Below are 8,344 nucleotides of genomic sequence, written 5' to 3'. Positions count from 1 at the left end.
TCAATGTGTTACTTGCGTTGCTGACGATCTGTAAATCCTAGAGACTCGTAGTAGCACGCTTCGCACTTCGGGAATTCTACCGCAACAAACAATAGCATACATAAGCACTCAATAGAAGCACGGATAAAACTCGAATAAGAAGATCTAACCAGAAAGTTCAACTGAATAACTCCGGTTTGCAAAAAGAATCAAATCAAACGGAGCAACGAAACTCAAACCACGAAAGAAACAAGATCTGTTTACTAATCTGGACTAATGTCAAAATTTTCAGTACCAAAATCTTGTTTAAGTTGGTTAAATAGAAAGAGGGCTTCGAGACGAAGGTCTAGGCACTTGTTTCACCTGATTTGGACAAACGAGCGAAAAGATAAACTAAAACAAAGATCAGGGCAGAAATCTCGATCGAAAATAATCGCGGAAAAACCCTAGAAAAATAAAATGAGAAGAACAGGCTAACGAATGAAGGTTCGCTGTTGATACGTGCTACCTCTTGAGCACTGCGTTGGTTTTCCCCGAAGAGGAAGGGATGATGCAGCAAAGTAGCGTAAGTATTTCCCTCAGTTTTTGTGAACCAAGGTATCAATCCAGTAGGAGGCTATGCGCGAGTCCCTCGTACCTGCACAAAACAAATAAATCCTCACAACCAACGCAAATAGGGGTTGTCAATCCCTATAAGGCCACTTACGGGAGTGAGATCTGATAGATATGATAAGATAATATTTTTGGTATTTTTGTGACAAATATGCAAAGTAAAATAAAGGCAAAGTAAATAGCAAAGGAAATAACTAAGTAATTGGAGATCAATATGATAAAGATAGACCCGGGGGCCATAGGTTTCACTAGTGGCTTCTCTCGAGAGCATAAGTATTCTACGGTGGGTGAACAAATTACTGTTGAGCAATTGATAGAATTGAGCATAGTTATGAGAATATCTAGGTATGATCATGTATATAGGCATCACGTCCGAGACAAGTAGACCGACTCCTTCCTGCATCTACTACTATTACTCCACTCATCGACCGCTATCCAGCATGCATCTAGAGTATTAAGTTAAAAACAGAGTAACGCCTTAAGCAAGATGACATGATGTAGAGGGATAGACTCATGCAATATGATGAAAACCCCATCTTGTTATCCTCGATGGCAACAATACAATATGTGACTTGCTGCCCCTACTGTCACTGGGAAAGGACACCGCAAGATTGAACCCAAAGCTAAGCACTTCTCCCATTGCAAGAAAGATCAATCTAGTAGGCCAAACCAAAATGATAATTTGAAGAGACTTGCAAAGATAACCAATCATACATAAAAGAATTCAGAGAAGATTCAAATATTATTCATAGATAGACTTGATCATAAACCCACAATTCATTGGTCTCAACAAACACACCGCAAAAAGAAGATTACATCGAATAGTTCTCCACAAGAGAGGGGGAGAACATTGTATTGAGATCCAAAAAGAGAGAAGAAGCCATCTAGCTAATAACTATGGACCCGTAGGTCTGAAGTAAACTACTCACACTTCATCGAAGAGGCTATGGTGTTGATGTAGAAGCCCTCCGTGATTGATGCCCCTCCGACGGAGCTCCGGAACAGGCCCCAAGATGGGATCTCGTGGATACAGAAAGTTACGGCGGTGGAATTAGGGTTTTGGCTCCGCATCTGATCGTTTGGGGGTACGTGGATATATATAGGAGGAAGGAGTACGTCGGTGGAGCAACAGGGGGCCCACGAGGGTGGAGGGCGCGCCTGGTGGGGGTGGGCACGCCCCCCTACCTCATGGCCTCCTCTTTTCTTTCTTGACGTAGGGTCCAAGTCTCCCGGGTCTTGTTCGTTGAGAAAATCACGTTCCCGAAGGTTTCATTCCATTTGGACTCTGTTTGATATCCATTTTCTTCGAAACCCTAAAACAGGCAAAAAACAACAATTCTGGGCTGGGCCTCCGGTTAATTGGTTAGTCCCAAAAATAATATAAAAGTGGATAATAAAGCCCAATAATGTCCAAAACAGTAGATAATATAGCATGGAGCAATGAAAAATTATAGATACGTTTGAGACGTATCAATACGTCTCCAACATATCTATAATTTTTGATTGCTCCATGCTATTATATTGTCTATTTTGGATATTAATGGGCTTTATTTTACACTTTTATATCATTTTTGGGACTAACCTACTAACCGGAGGCCCAGTCCAAATTGTTGTTTTTGCCTATTTTAGAGTTTCGCCGAAAAGGAATATCAAACGGAGTCCAAATGGAGTCCAAACGGAATGAAACCTTCGGAAACGTGATTTTCTCAACAAACGTGATCTAGGGGACTTGGAGTGGGCGTCAAGAAATAATCGAGGAGGCCACGAGGCAAGAGGGTGCGCCTACCCTCCTGGGCGCGCCCTCCACCCTCGTGGGCCCCTCGTTGCTCCACTGACGTACTTCTTCCTTATATATATATATATATATATATATATATATATCCAAGTACCCCCAAACATCCAGGAGCACCACGAAAACCTAATTCCACCGCCGCAACCTTCTGTACCTGAGAGATCCCATCTTGGGGCCTTTTCCGGAGCTCCGCCGGAGTGGGCATTGATCACGGAGGGCCTCTACATCAACTCCATGGCCTCTCCGGTGATGTGTGAGTAGTTTACTTCAGACCTTCGGGTCCATAGCTAGTAGCTAGATGGCTTCTTCTCTCTCTTTGGATCTCAATACAAAGTTCTCCCCCTCTCTTGAGGTACTGTAATTTAACACCAATAGTTCTCCACAAGAGAGGGGGAGAACATTGTATTGAGATCCAAAAAGAGAGAAGAAGCCATCTAGCTAATAACTATGGACCCGTAGGTCTGAAGTAAACTACTCACACTTCATCGAAGAGGCTATGGTGTTGATGTAGAAGCCCTCCGTGATTGATGCCCCTCCGACGGAGCTCCGGAACAGGCCCCAAGATGGGATCTCGTGGATACAGAAAGTTACGGCGGTGGAATTAGGGTTTTGGCTCCGCATCTGATCGTTTGGGGGTACGTGGATATATATAGGAGGAAGGAGTACGTCGGTGGAGCAACAGGGGGCCCACGAGGGTGGAGGGCGCGCCTGGTGGGGGTGGGCACGCCCCCCCTACCTCATGGCCTCCTCTTTTCTTTCTTGACGTAGGGTCCAAGTCTCCCGGGTCTTGTTCGTTGAGAAAATCACGTTCCCGAAGGTTTCATTCCATTTGGACTCTGTTTGATATTCATTTTCTTCGAAACCCTAAAACAGGCAAAAAACAACAATTCTGGGCTGGGCCTCCGGTTAATTGGTTAGTCCCAAAAATAATATAAAAGTGGATAATAAAGCCCAATAATGTCCAAAACAGTAGATAATATAGCATGGAGCAATAAAAAATTATAGATACGTTGGAGACGTATAAAGCATCCCCAAGCTTAATTCCTGCTCGTCCTTGAGTAGGTAAATGATAAAAAACAGAATTTTTGATGCGGAGTGCTACTTGGCATAATTTTAATGTAATTCTTCTTAATTGTGGTATGAATATTCAGATCCGAAAGATTCCAGACAAAAGTTCATATTGACATAAAAATAATAATACTTCAAGCATACTAACTAAGCAATTATGTCTTCTCAAAATAACATGGCCAAAGAAAGTTATCCCTACAAAATCATATAGTCTGGATATGCTCCATCTTCACCACACAAAATATTTAAATCATGCACAACCCCGATGACAAGCCAAGCAGTTGTTTCATACTTTTGACATTCTCAAAACTTTTTCAATTTTCACGCAATACATGAGCGTGAGCCATGGACATAACACTCTAGGTGGAATAGAACAGTGGTTGTGGAGAAGAAAAAGGGGAAGATAGTCTCACATCAACTAGGCCTATCAACGAGCTATGGAGATGCCCACCAATAGATATCAATGTGAGTGAGTAGGGATTGCCATGCAACGGATGCACTAGAGCTATAAGTATATGAAAGCTCAAAAAGAAACTAAGTGGGTGTGCATTCAACTTGCTTGCTCATGAAGACCTAGGGTATTTTGAGGAAGCCCATCATTGGAATATACAAGCCAAGTTCTATATTGAAAAATTCCCACTAGTATATGAAAGTGATAACATGAGAGACTCTCTACTATGAAGATCATGGTGCTACTTTGAAGCACAAGTGTGGTAAAAGGATAGTAGGATTGCCCCTTCTCTCTTTTTCTCTCATTTTTTTATTTGGGCCTTTTCTCTTTTTTATGGCCTCTTTTCTTTCTTTCTTTTTCTTCTTTTTTTTAATTTTTCGTCCGGAGTCTCCTCCCCACTTGTGGGGGAATCATAGTCTCCATCATCCTTTCCTCACTGGGACAATGCTCTAATAATGATGATCATCACACTTTTATTTTTCTTACAACTCAACAATTACAGCTCGATACTTAGAACAAAATATGACTCTATATGAATGCCTCCGGCGGTGTACTGGGATATGCAATGAATCAAGAGTGACACGTATGAAAGAATTATGAATGGTGGCTTTGCCACAAATACGATGTCAATAACAAGATCATGCTAAGAAATATGACAATGATGGAGTGTGTCATGATAAACGGAACGGTGGAAAGTTTCATGACAATATATCTTGGAATGGCTATGGAAATGCCATAATAGGTAGGTATGGTGGCTATTTTGAGGAAGGTATATGGTGGGTGTATGATACCGGTGAAAGGTGCGCGGTATTAGAGAGGCTAGCAAAGGTGAAAGGGCGAGAGAAGTGCGTATAATCCATGGACTCAACATTAGTCATAAGGAACTCATATACTTATTGCAAAAATCTACAAGTTATCAAAGCAAAGTATTACGCGCATGCTCCTAGGGGGATAGATTGGTAGGAAAAGACCATCGCTCGTTCCCAACCGCCACTCATAAGGAAGACAATCAATAAATAAATCATGCTCTGACTTCATCACATAACGGTTCACCATACGTGCATGCTACGGGAATCACAAGCTTCAACACAAGTATTTCTCAAATTCACAACTACTCACCATCTCCATATCTCAAAACAATTATCAAGTATCAAACTTATCATAGTATTCAACACACTCATAAGAAAGTTTTATTATTAATCTTGTATACCAAGCATATTATGATTTTAAGCAAATTACCATGCTATTTAAGACTCTCTAAATAATCTAAGTGAAGCATGAGAGATCAGTAGTTTCTATAAAACAAATCCACCACCGTGCTCTAAAAGATATAAGTGAAGTACTAGAGCAAAACTATATAACTCAAAAGATATAAGCGAAGCACATAGAGTATTCTAACAAATTCCAAATCATGTATGGCTCTCTCAAAAGGTGTGTACAGCAAGGATGATTGTGGTAAACTAAAAAATAAATACTCAAATCATACAAGACGCTCCAAGAAAAACACATATCATGTGGCGAATAAAAATATAGCTCCAAGTAAAGTAACCGATAGAAGTAGACGAAAGAGGGGATGCCTTCCGGGGCATCCCCAAGGTTTGGCTTTTAGGTGTCCTTAGATTATCTTCAGTAGTTCTAAGTTCAGGGATTGGATGTTGTCCTCCTGCGAACGGGCGTCCGGCTCGGAGAGCTCGGGAATCCGGACATAGTTGGTCATCGGGATAGAGGAAAGGTCGCTGCATTGTTCCTCCACCACTGCAATATGATGGGTGACCGGTGGAGAGTTAATCTCCCTTTGATCGGGTTTAAGCCCAATCCGATCATACTCCATAGCGACTCCCAAGGCGGCGATGCGATCCAAGTGCTCGTTTAAGGAGGCGAGCTCCATTGGATCCATCTGTTCGGCGAGTGCCGATTTGACGTGGAGGCTATTTTCGATGACCTGAGAAGTCATCGTTGGTGCGGCGGCCGAACAGGAGGTCATGATGAACCCGCCTAGCCGGAGAGTTTGGACAACAGCCAAAGCTCCCCCAATAGTAGCATTGTCTTTAAAGACGAGACGAGACATCCTTCCTTCTGGCGACGGCACAGAGGAACTCTCAATGAAAGCACCAATGTCGGGTAGGGGGTCCCGAACTATGCGTCTAAGGCGGATGGTAACAGGAGGCAGGGGACACAATGTTTTACCCAGGTTCGGGCCCTCTTGATGGAGGTAAAACCCTACGTCCTGCTTGCTTAATATTGATGATATGGGTAGTACAAGAATAGATCTACCACGAGATCAGAGAGGCTAAACCCTAGAAGCTAGCCTATGGTATGATTGTATGTTGTCCTACGGACTAAAACCCTCCGGTTTATATAGACACCGGAGAGGGCTAGGGTTACACAAGGTCGGTTACAAAGGAGGAGATACACATATCCGTATTGCCTAGCTTGCCTTCCACGCCAAGTAAAGTCCCATCCGGACACGGGACGAAGTCTTCAATCTTGTATCTTCATAGTCTAATAGTCCGGCCAATGGATATAGTCTGGCTGTCCGGAGACCCCCTAATCCAGGACTCCCTCAGTAGCCCCCGAACCAGGCTTCAATGACGATGAGTCCGGCGCGCAGTATTGTCTTCGGCATTGCAAGGCGGGTTCTTCTTCAATTTCCAAGTGTTTGTAAGTAGTATCCGGCCCCATAAATGTTGATCCTCTTGGTTTCTGTGCCCAATAAGGGCTATCCCTCACACGTCGAACGAATACGAGGCGCCAGGACATTTTTACATTCGCCCCCCTAGCCAGGTAAATAAATTGTCTATTAAAGGGATTGGGATTCTTAGATCCGATCCACACCATCCACCCCTCAGCGAGAATCCATCAGAGCGTGTTTCGGAAAGATCCATTCCAACATGGCCGACCTCCGCAGCTCCTCCTCCCACCCTCGTAGCCCTAAGCTTGGTGATTGGGAGAGGTGTTCAGTCCCACACAGTCGATTGGTCGAACTACAGACCAAGGGATTTCTCCCTCCAGCGTATATGGTGCCCGTTCGAGCCGGGATGGCCACCTACAATGGCGGGGAGCAAGCGAAGATCTTTCCCTGTCCCTCCATGGGGGAACGGGTTTGCCTTGTTCCTTACTCACTAAGGGGACTCGGATTTCCAATTCATCCGTTCCTCCGCGGGTTCTTCGAGTTCTACGGCCTCCAATTACACAATCTCACCCCTGCCTCCATTCTACACACCGCCGGCTATGTTGCTCTCTGTGAGTTGTTCCTGGGCTGTGAGGCTCACTTCGAGCTGTGGAAAAGGCTATTTTGCCTCGTACCTCGCACACAGAGGGAATCACTTTATCAAGTGGGCAGAGCCGAAGTATGGCGCATCGCCGATACCGGATATCTGTCCGGTACCCCGAAGAAGTCGTCCGAAGACTGGCCTTTAGAATGGTTTTATATGGAGGACGTTCCCCTTCCGGACCCTGTCCGGCGGGGTCTTCCTAAGTTCAACAATGCTCCTCTGAAGAAGCGCCAAAGTTGGCGCCCATGGAGCCCCCAGGTGGAAGACGACAGAGAAGTCCTCTATCTGATGAACCGGATTAAGGCACTGGCTCAGTCAGGATTGACAATAACTGAAGTTATGTCAATTTGCATAATGCGGGGAGTGCAACCACTTCAATACCTCGGGAACCCCTTGTGGTGTTTCAACGGGGAGGATGACGCCACTCGCTACGGGCGTAAGGCTCCGGGCGATGCTGCCGCATTAGCCAAAATTCTATCAGAACTGTTCAAGGGAGAGGAGGAGGAGTTCACCCGCATCAAGCCACGGGATGGATTCTCCATGTACAATCCTCCAAGCTGGGTAAGCTATATCCCCTTACTTCCATTTTCTCACATTTTTCGTTGCCAATTTGCGGCAGGAACTGCGAAAGGCCGTAAAGGAGTTCAGCAGACCTTCTCCACAACCAGAGGACCCTAACCGGACCCTCGACTCTGGACTCGAAGAAGATTCGGTTATCTCCCTGGAGCTGATAAACCGGCAGTTCTATCAGTTAAGCTGCGACGATGCCATGGTGGCCATTACGGCCGACTATCCCGGACTGCTCCCTGCATCGCACGTAAGAAAAACCAAAAAGTCCCAACTCAAAAAGGTAGGATCCCCTTTTAGACACTTGACCCACCATATCCACATGGCATTTTTTACAGGGAAGGCATTCGGGACGCCCTGCCGAACCCGCAGCAACGCGCCAATAGGAGGCACCGAAGCTGGGTAGGCCAAAAAGGAAGGCGGTCAGGACGGAGACGCCGACACAAAAGTATAACAAACCCCGCTCCGTGGTTGTCGTCTTTCTCGAAATGTAATGACTCCCGTGTTTCTTTAACAGAAAAAACGCTCGCCGGAATATGTCTGGCGATGTTGCCGATCATGCTTCCACCAGTCGGGCACCAGGACCGGACATGGAGGCAG

This window comes from Triticum urartu, chromosome 5A (genome assembly GCF_056163025.1).
Source record: "Triticum urartu cultivar PI428250 chromosome 5A, HENAU_Tu73, whole genome shotgun sequence".
Classification (NCBI taxonomy): domain Eukaryota; kingdom Viridiplantae; phylum Streptophyta; class Magnoliopsida; order Poales; family Poaceae; genus Triticum; species Triticum urartu.
The sequence above is the reverse complement of the archived record's forward strand: the minus strand, read 5'-3'. Positions refer to the sequence as shown.